The sequence below is a fragment of the Helianthus annuus genome, chromosome 2, assembly GCF_002127325.2.
Source record: "Helianthus annuus cultivar XRQ/B chromosome 2, HanXRQr2.0-SUNRISE, whole genome shotgun sequence".
In the NCBI taxonomy this organism is placed as follows: domain Eukaryota; kingdom Viridiplantae; phylum Streptophyta; class Magnoliopsida; order Asterales; family Asteraceae; genus Helianthus; species Helianthus annuus.
The window spans coordinates 782,139-793,681 of NC_035434.2; positions in this window are offsets into that span (position 1 = coordinate 782,139).

Sequence of the window (11,543 nt, forward strand, 5' to 3'; positions counted from 1 at the left end):
AGCTGCGGCCATATGGTTTTGGATCTGCACGATGCTTTCTGATGCTTCAAGAACAAACTCAGGGCCTGTGATCTGGCTATCACCCACCTCATGCCAACAGAGGGGTGAACGACATTTTCGTCCGTACAGTGCTTCGAACGGAGCTGCCTTAATACTTGAATGGTAGCTGTTGTTGTAGGAGAATTCTATCAACGGTAGGTGCTTCTCCCATCCTTTTCCAAAGTCGAGTACACATGCCCGAAGCATATCTTCAAGTGTTTGGATGGTGCGCTCGCTTTGGCCATCCGTCTGCGGGTGATAAGCGGTACTCATGTCGAGTTGGGAACCAAACGATTTATGCATTGACTGCTATAACTCTGAAGTGAAACGCGGATCACGGTCTGAAATGATAGAAGTTGGCACTCCATGCCTAGAAACCACTTCCTTAAGATACACTGCTGCCAGCTGAGAAAACTTGTCTGTTTCCTTGATTGCTAGGAAGTGTGCTGATTTCGTGAGGCGATCAACAATCACCCAAATAGTGTCGTTCCCAGCCTGAGTTCTTGGTAGTCCTGTCACGAAATCCATAGCGATCTGCTCCCACTTCCATGTGGGTATCTCTGGTTGCTGCAGTAGACCTGAGGGCTTTTGATGTTCTACTTTGACTTTAGCACAAGTCAAACATTTGCTGACGTAGGTTGCTATATGAGCCTTCATGCTAGGCCACCAGTACGTAGTTTTTAAGTCATGGAACATCTTATCTGATCCAGGATGTACGGAGTAACGTGACTTATGTGCCTCTTCCATTACTAGTTCCCGTAAGTTGCCAAAGAATGGGACCCAAATGCGTCCGGTTACGTAGTAAGCACCGTCTCCCTTTTGTTCTAGTCGTTGCCTCGAGCCACGTAAAGCTTCAGCTCGAACGTTCTCTGGTTTCAATGCTTCTAACTGAGCATCCCGTATCTGGGAAGGGAGGTTGGACTGGATTGTGAGTTGCAATGCTCGCACACGCCTAGGTACATTATCCTTTCTGCTGAGGGCGTCAGCCACAACGTTCGCCTTGCCCGGATGGTATTTGATGGCACATTCATAATCGTTCAATAACTCCACCCATCGTCGTTGTCGCATATTCAACTCTTTCTGGTCGAAGATGTGCTGGAGACTCCTATGGTCGGTGTAGATGGTGCATTTGGTACCGTACAGATAGTGCCTCCAAATCTTCAACGCAAACACCACCGCTCCTAACTCCAAGTCGTGTGTCGTGTAGTTCTTCTCATGCACCTTCAGCTGACGAGAAGCATAAGCTATCACCTTCTCGCGTTGCATCAACACACAACCGAGACCCTGAATCGAAGCATCACAATAAACCACAAAATCTTCGGTACCCTCTGGTAATGACAAGATCGGTGCACTGCAAAGTTTCTGTTTTAACAACTGGAAGGCCTCTTCCTGCTTTATTCCACAAGAGTACGCCGTGTTCTTCTGTGTCAGTGAGGTGAGAGGTTGCGCGATTTTCGAGAAGTCTTTAATAAACCTTCGATAGTATCCAGCGAGACCAAGAAATTGACGCACCTCAGACGGAGTCTTTGGTGCCGCCCAATTCTTAACTGCATCCACCTTCGCAGGGTCCACATGTATCCCTTTCTCGTTAACAACGTGCCCAAGGAAATGCACTTCCCGAATCCAAAAGTCGCACTTAGAAAATTTCGCATACAGCTGTTCCCTTCTCAAGAGTTCCAAGATGAGACGTAGGTGACGCTCGTGATCTTCCTTGTTCTTGGAATAGACTAAGATGTCGTCAATAAACACTATAACAAACTCGTCGAGATATGGCTTGCATACGCGGTTCAAGAGATCCATGAAAACTGCTGGTGCATTGGTCAATCCAAACGGCATGACCAAAAACTCATAGTGTCCGTAGCGCGTTCGAAAGGCTGTCTTGGGAACATCCTCTTCCCTAACCCTTACCTGGTGATAACCCGACCTTAAGTCGATCTTTGAATAGAAGCTTGACCCTTGCAACTGGTCGAACAAGTCGTCGATGCGTGGTAATGGATAGCGGTTCTTAATGGTCACCTTGTTGAGCTCTCGATAGTCGATACACATACGGAATGACCCGTCTTTCTTCTTTACGAACAGAACTGGGGCTCCCCAAGGCGACGAACTGGGTCGAATGAAACCCTTATCCAACAACTCCTGCAATTGATTGGACAGTTCCTGTAACTCTCCAGGTGCTAACCGGTAAGGTGCTCGAGCAATTGGAGCCGCTCCCGGTGCAAGATCAATCTGAAATTCTACTTGACGGTGAGGAGGTAACCCTGGTAGCTCCTCTGGGAACACATCAGCGAATTCTCGCACCACTGGTAGATCCTCGATCTTACCCTCTTCAGACTGAGCGTTGGTAACTAACACTAACAGTGCAGGATACCCCTTTTGTAGATACTGTTGTGCACGCATGGCCGTGATAATCCCAACCATCGTCCTACTACGATGTCCTTGAACTAACAGTGGCTCTCCATCAGGGAGAGGAATACGCACAATCTTCTCCTTACATAGAATTTCTGCTTGGTGCTTAGACAACCAATCCATGCCTACCACTATGTCAAAACTACCGAGCGTAACGGGAAGGAGGTCAATGTCAAACACCTGACCCACGAGATCTAGTTTGCATCCAAAAAGGACATTTGAGGCTTCTATCGTCTTACCATCTGCTAGTTCTACTACTTGTTTAACCTCTAAAGGTGTTGGGGTTATCCCTAATCGTTGACTAAACTCTAGGGACACGTAACTCCAATCGGCACCCGAATCAAATAATACAGAAGCAATACGATCATTAACAGGAAACGTACCAGTTACAACGTTGCCGTCATTCCTGGCATCCCCTGCTCCAAGCTGAAACACTCTGCCCCGAGCACCATTACCCCCGTTGTTGTCGTTGTTGTTGTTGTTTCCAGCGTTGTTATTATTCAAGCGGTCGTTGTCGTTAGCGTTCTGGTTTAACTGAGGGCAATCCCGCTTAAAGTGACCCTCGTCACCACACTGAAAGCACCCCTTCCTGAAACCCTGGTTCTGCTGGGGTGGTTGTCCCTGTTGTCTCTGATTCTGCTGGTTCTGCTGCTGCTGGTGTTTGGGCTGTGAAGCCCTACAATCCTTGGCCTCATGGCCCACCTTACCACACCTGCGACATGTGCGACTACACGGCCCGAAATGATGGTAGCCACACTTATTACACTGTGGTTTCTTCCCTGCATACGAGCCCTGACTTTGACCACTTCCCTGGCCTTGATTGACAGAAGACGACTGGCTAAAGTTGTGGTTGTTGTGGTTATCTAGCCTTTTCTGAGTCTGACCAGCACTGGATGCTTTATCATAGTCACTCCACTTCCGCTTGTTATCATTAGCGGACGCAGTGGCAGTGGGTGTAGCAGCTTTAGTGGCCGAGATACGCGGGGGTAACGAATCGCTTTCCACCTCTTGATCCACAATCTTGTGAGTCAGACGAACGATCTGTGTCAAATCATTGAGATGGGCTGCAGTGACCAAGCTCTTCACACACGGAGGCAACCCTTTGATGAATAACTCAATCCTCCTGGACATAGGCCGAGACAAGTTCGGGCACATGTCGGCCAGTTCATACGATCGCTTCACATACGCTTCGACTTCAGATCCAACCATCTTCAAGTCGTAGTATTCGTTTTCCAACTTCTGGACCTCGTCCCGAGGACAGTACTCCTCCCTGATCAGTTCTTTAAAATCTTCCCAAGTTGTGGCATTCGCTGCCTCGATGCCCAACAACTGTACTTGGGCGTTCCACCATGTTAGGGCACCATCAGCCAAGGTACCCGCAGCATATTTCACCCTGTCCCCAGCGGGACAGTTACAGATAGCAAACACAGACTCTGCTTTTTCGAACCATCTTAGAAGTCCCACAGCCCCTTCAGTCCCGGTGAAGGTCTGTGGCTTGCAGTCCATAAACATTTTGAATGTACACGCAGGCTGGTTGGGTTGAGGTTGCGCTTGTTGACCTAAATAACGGGAGGAAACACATTATAGGAATGAAAAGACGTGTACGTGGTATAAGAGTAAAGAGTACTTGGTACATTCCGTACCAGCTTGATAGGCTGCTAGAGCCTCAGCCACGCGGGTATTGATTAGGTCAGTCAACTCAGCCTGAGTCATGTTGATGTTGCCACGTCCGTGTCCTCGTCCACTCATGTTTCTATAGTGGGGAATAAACCGATTTAGAGATCGAAATAAGATAGGAGTCAAGGACCATACTGATATTTACGTACTACCAGGTTCACACATAGTAAGGCAGAACTCTTCTCACGCTCGATAAGCCTCACTGGGACTTGCATGCACCCCGCGTTATTATTAAGTGTGCACCCATAATAATAAGGCAATTTGCATGCTTATCTCAGTGCCTCTTAGCTTGCGCTTGAAGTTTCCCCCGTTCAAACAACACAACAGATGATATCACAGTTCTAGGGTTTACATGAGTCGAAGAGTAGTGTCACACTATCAAGTCACTATGGTGTTAAACGTTTCAGTTCATATACGAGGTGGGTGTGTGACTGCTAAGCAAGTAATGTATAAAGTGAGAGAGAACGAACCTTGCAATCTGGCGCTGAGTGTCATGATCGATTGTCGAAGTTGTTCGGTTATAGTCTGGTTTTACAAAACGTTTTAAAACCTAGTTCACTATAACCAGTGGCTCTGATACCAAACTGTAACACCCCCAAAATACCACCTACGGAAACCCCGCGAGGCGTGTTACACATCAGAGTCTGAGCCACCAATCACATTGAACCAATAGTAAATACTTAAATAAAACATGTCATTAATCGTCAAGGTTAAATGTCAAACGCAATATTAATTTCCAAGAGTTATGTAGCGGAAGCATATGATACGTCGTTTAGTAATTGTTTCAAAATAAACTTAAAACCAAGGTAACAATTATAATTATTCCAGTAGCTTCGATCCATGACCACTCCAGCACGCCCAGATAGCAAGTCCATGTTCCAAAGTTAACGACCTACAAGCATGCAAACAAGTGTGTCAGACTACGCTGGTGAGTTCAAGGTGTTGCTTACGTGTGAAGTTACCAGATATTAGTTAAATCAACTCGTTGTTTGGTTCAAATGTCTTTGTTAACTTGATTATTGTACCGTATGCAGCGTCAATGATGGGAATGCCTAACCCCAATGCCCTACAGGCATTGGTCAAAGTCAAGGTATCAAACAACCTTGACAAGCTGTAGGAGGTCTTATATCCGCGTTACAAGTTGTCCCAGTAATTAGTTCACGCCCGTCCTTTCGGCCCGGTGTGAGGGTGCCAAACCTAATAGCGCTATCAACTAATTACCCCATTGCCTTACAGGCAATCCGGTAAATGATTGTTTCTATGTTTCAGTTATTTACCCCAAGTTCCCTTCCAAATGTTTACCAGTTGTCCCAAACCACCGGGACGCATGCTTGAGAGAATGCAATGAACTCACCTGGGATTGCTCGGCAGGTTATACCAAAGTTACTTGAATTAAAAGTGATCAAACACGTCCTAACAGGATTACCGTACAAGTCAGGTTGGGTTCAAGTAAAGCACGTATGTTTACACAAAGACTCACAAATCATAAGCACGTAAAGTTCATGGCAACACGTTTGGTACGTTAACGGTCAAGAGTATATCATATTCATACTTGAACGATTTAAATAACCAAGCCCAAGATAAAGGTCTCGGTCCAATTAACATAGGCAGTCCAATTAGCAGATATGTAAACAAGTCCAATTACTTGACCCAATCAATTAGGCCCGTGATAGTGTAGGGTCCAAACAGTGTACATGCATAACTGGTCTCGAGTCGCAACCGGCGATCTCGAGTCGCAACAGGGGATTACGAGTCGCAACAGCTGGTTACGAGTCGCAACAGGTGGTCTCGGCTCGTCATGGTCCGGTTACGAGTCGCAACAGGACTCGCAACCTCGGTTGCGACTTGTGCTGCTTGTGCTAGTGTTGTGGTTTCGAGTCGCAACTGGAGGTATCGACTCGCAACCGTGTTGATCTATCAATTGTAACCATTTTCCTGATTTCATGCAGATCGGTTACAAGCATTTATGCAAATCAATTAACATATTCGGTTTCCATTATTATCAAATCAATTAACAGTTTTCACAAATTAGTTAACCAAAATATCGATCAACGGGTAGTAACAACATGAATCGTATGAACCCTAATCTAATTAAAAATCAACAAGAATAACATATAACATCCAAACTATCCGGTCCAAATCTTTGTGCAATAAGCTGAAACTTAACATAATATTCAATCTAACAAGCATCACCAAACAATCCGAATCAACACATGGCAGCCGATTGACATCTTCATACACATAAACATCATGGTAGCCGATTATCAATTCACAAGAACATCACACAATGCATACAAGTGGGCCGATTATTAGCACATGATTCATTTAACAACATAACAGTCAATCATGAACAATCTTAAGCACACTAACCGGTTAACGATGGCAAGAGAGTGATCCGAACAGGAATGTTCCTTGGTGCCGTCGGGTTTCAAGCAAACGAGAGAGAGAGAGAAGTCTAGGGTTTCTTGTGTGAGAATGATTTTGCCAAAGTGTGTAAAGGTTACTAACATCCTAATGTTATGTGTGCAAGGTATGTGTGCCGTCGGGTTTCAAGCAAACGAGAGAGAGAGAGAAGTCTAGGGTTTCTTGTGAGAGGGTTGTGTTGGTTGGTTCATGTTGTGCGGTTTGAGTGATATAAACACATAATGCAAAGCATTCACGTAACATGTGACACATATACACATAATAACGTAACATTCACATAAAATTCACTTTCATAAAAGTCACATATCGTTCAGATACGTTACATAAATCACAAAAATAGGTTCTAGATACGAGTTGTCACAGAAAAGGGTTTCCTCAGTTTAGTTCTAGGTATTGCAAGTAAAGGCTCAAAAGATAACGAAACAAAACTTCTATCGGCACTAGAATCAAAAAGAATAGAGGCAGGTTGATGGTTAACAAGAAACGTACCATTGACAACGAGGTTGTCAGCTCGAGCCTCGTTTGCATTCAGATTGTATGCTCGTCCACGAGCGGGATTCACATTGGCATTTGCATTTGCATTTGCATTTGCATTCGCATTTGCAAGTCTAGGACAATTGTTGCGGAAATGACCCATCTCACCGCAATTGTAGCATGAGCCTGGTGGGAATCTAACAGCATTCCCTTGAACCTGATTCTGAGCAGCTTGATTTTGGCCTAAAGGACAGATGTTGGCCAAATGCCCAAGTTTAAACAATTAGTACATTGCTTACAAGCCTGTTAGGCAGCATGATAACCATTGCATCGAGTACAACGAGGTGCGGTACTATCATATTGCTTCTTCGCATGAGGTAGTGCTGGTGGGTTCTGAGGATTTTGTGCAGTGACAGCAAAGTTCTGGGATGCCTTGCGCTTCCTCGACCTCTTAGAAGACTCGCCTTTCTTCTTTCCCTTGCCTCTACCCTTGTCTTGAATGGAATCGTGTGACACCTGTGTCACCGCGACCATCAAACGAATACCAAGCCGATGATATATCATATTTCTTACTTGGGATCTTGTATAAATATGTGTATCTATTGCACATATCAATTCTTGTTCAATTTCAAACTCTACAACGCTTTCTGGAGAATTATACGCAAACTGGTGCGTAAACGTACTCAGTTTAATGCGAAAAATACTCCGGGACATCAACATATACTTAACATACCTTAAATAACCTTTACATAACTTAGAAATAAGTTGTGAAGGCTTTGGTATGGCAAAAAACAAGTTAATTCGCTTACAGGGACTAAACTTGACAAACTGCGAAAGTATGCCAATTTGAACTGTAACGAACATTCCGGAACATGTCCATAAGTTAAACATACCATAAATATCCTTTACATAGCTTAGAAATAGGCTTTGAAGGGTTTGGTATGCTAAAACAAACTTTTGGATCATTCAGGGACTAAAAGTGTCAAAAAGTGCACAAGTTTGCACTTTCGCGCATAACTTACGTTTTGAATACATCCGGGCATCCAAAAATTTATGTAAGCATCCTTATATTATGCCTTAGTGTTTGGTATAAGAAAAATCCATTCGTCGCGTCATTCAGATCATTTTTCGCGCTTATGCGCATTCCGTCGTAATTAATAACCGAACATCGCGATCGTACGGCCAAACGAGCCAACATCTGACATATTTCTGAGCATGTTTCATGTCTACAATGTTTAGGCATCATTTTAGGGCCTTAAAGTTGGCTTTACGGGCCTTAGAAGTGTCGGAAATGGCTTAAATACGCAACAGGGACCAAAACTGCCAATTCTGAAAATATGTGCAGACCAGACGGGGCCAGGCGGCCCGCGTGAGTTTGGCCTGCATATTGAGGCGGGCCGCGTGGGACTATCAGACCAGATTCAATGCTTGCATTCAATGCAGTTGGCCTTTCGTTCGATCAAGGGGAAATGCCCTTTCACCCAATCAAGAGCCAAGGGCCAAGTTCTGACTTACCACAATATTTTGACAAGTGTACGCACAAGATCGTGGCATGATATTCGATAAACGATCCTAACGGTTATGCTTTTCCTATAAATACCCCCCCTGTTGCCAAAAACCCACACAATCTGATCAAGAGCTCTAAGTTGGAACCTTTGTTTCATACCTGAGCCATTTTGATCTTGATTAGCATTCGGGGACCCTCCGTAAGTATTCTTTCGGTCTTTTATTCGCTTTTCAAGTCCGAAAGTCAACGTTTTGTTGACTTTCTGCATTGACCAGCCTATGGTCAACACAAAGTTCATGGAACTTCATAACGTGAGCGTGATCACGATGGTTATAGTCCGTAGTGACTATACCTACTGATCACCACGTTATCTAGGCTCAGTGACGAGTCGTAGTTTCGGCCAAAATGTGCATTCTTGCATATTTTGTAACCAAACTACTCGTGAGCATCAAAGCCGTTTGTTTGATGCCAAACCTGTTTTCTAAACTTAGTTAAGCATGTTCTAACATTCTTAGCTCGTCACTTTTAGTTTATTGCTTATATAGGGTCGTAAGGTAAGCGATCTAAACCATAGCTTATACTTTCGAACCCGACCCATTTGGTCGATCATTAGGATCCGACCAAACACCTTAGGTGACCATAGCTATAACCTTCCGAGGTTATACCTTGTGGTCGCAATGTTAGGCGTTCCGAACGCGTTCTACGCGAACGACGCGTTAGGGTAGCATAAGCTACCTAAACGGGTCGTGATGGGTCGCAAACACTTAGGTTAGGTTTCATTTTAGTATGTAGGCTTTGTTAAACCATATTACACGAGTCTCCATACTCATTTGGTTTACGAACCCACATACTATCCGATCCTTCCGATTTTGGTCCGGTATATTAATGTAGCTACCTATTAGGTGCCGTTTGATATTCCGTGATCTCTAGCATTATTTGGTTATTGTACAAGAACTTCAAAGCAATCTCAGGTGAGTACATAGAACCCCATCTTTTACATGTTTTCGAGGAGTCAATGTGAGTACATTGAACCCCTCTTTTACTGTTTTCCAAACTGTTTTGGGGTGAAACACATGTGCCTATCTGTTACTTTCATGCTTTCCTGTTTTCACATCATATACTTGCTATGTTCGATAGTACATATATAGTACATGATTTCATTGTGCTTATGCTATGTATGTCCATCGTGTGCATACTTAGCACAACACTTTACATTACATTTCATGCTATGTATGCCCATTGTGTGCGTGCTTAGTACATCGCTTTATATTTCATGCTATGTATGCCCATTGTGTGCGTACTTAGTACATCGTTTTACATTACATGCTATGTATGCCCATTGTGTGCGTACTTAGTACATCGCTTTACATTTCATGCTATGTATGCCCATTGTGTGCGTACTTAGTACATCGTCTTACATTACATGCTATGTATGCCCATTGTGTGCGTACTTAGTACATTGTTATACATTGCATTTATGTTGCATATGCTCATCCAGCATATGAACACATTATGCTACATTTTGAACCATTGTGACCATATGACTATGTGAACCGTCTAAACCCGTTTGATTATATGAACCGTTTGCAACCATTGAACCGTGTGAACCAGTTGTATCCGTTGACATGATTTACATTTGACAATAGACATTTGACTATACATAAACATTTCTACCATTGTTAAACATTTCATCTTGATGGTTTGGTTTGAGTAAGTGATTAAGTAACGAGGCGTGTGTAATATGATACAAGCATGGTGGATACGCCGCTGGTACTTCCTATATATAAGTGTTTGTATGGTATTACATATCGTAGCGTTATTTGAATCATTTCAATTTGAGACATATGACATTTTATACAAATAACACACTTTTCATGAGACATTGTTTTACAAATTCATTTTACATGGTTATCCGTTTAACCATACAGTGTTCTCTTATTTATACATATCATCTAATCTTATCGTTTTTCAAATGATTTACAAGACAAAGCAAATTACAAGGTTCATGACTAAACATATTCTCAAACATAAGTCATGAATCCTGTTTTCACAAAACCAATGTATCTCACAGGCATTTTTATGCTGACGTACCTATTTTCACATGTGTTTTCAGGAGATGATGCATAGGACTTATCAAGACATACTTAGGCGGACCTGTGCCTTAGTGACTTAAAACGAGACAAGAACTAGTTAATTTATGTTATGTATTCTTTGGTTCTTGTTTAAAGCAAAGTAAACTTTCATGTTTGATTAATAAAATGAAACTTCATTTACCATGGATTTGAAACAATTGATTCTGTTACAACATTCCCCGATGTTTCTGCCACGATTTGTATGTTCTTCGTGGTCGGGGTGTGACAGAAAAGATGGTATCAGAGCCAATGGTTATAGGGAATTAGGTTATTAGTAATGCTTTGACCTAGTCTATAACCTTCCTAGGACCCTAACGCGAGTTCACTTGCGTTTAGTCATAAAACAATACCGTCACCTATCCTTAGGCAACGACCACAACAAGAACATAAATTTCAAAACCGCTTTGAAAACCAATCATCTGTCCTAGGATGATTGATTACTAGGTTTTGAACCCTCTGTTATAAGGTTTTGAACCCCTTTGAATTTTCAAAACTCCCGTCAAAGTTTTGGATCCTAAATAGTGTGAACACGTGCGAACTGGAAGAGTGAATGCCTGTACCCTGGGTTTTCTGTCTAAGGTTAGAGTGTTCGTACAAATCCACATAATCGGACCAGTCACTCTTACCTGGGAACTCTTGGGGTGAGTGTCCACTAATAGGCGAGCATGTCTTCGCGATACACTATGAGGATCTATTTGCTTTGATTCAGCCTTGGTGTTGTTTGTTTGCTTCATGATTCAAACAAATGACCATCAACCGTGATTATGGTCAGTGATTGTAACAACCTATTCTTACCCAATACCATTTTATTTGTTTCCTTTCATGTTTTTCCCCTTTTAGAATGCCTCCTCGACACGAACACCAGATAGCAACTGCCGAGCTGG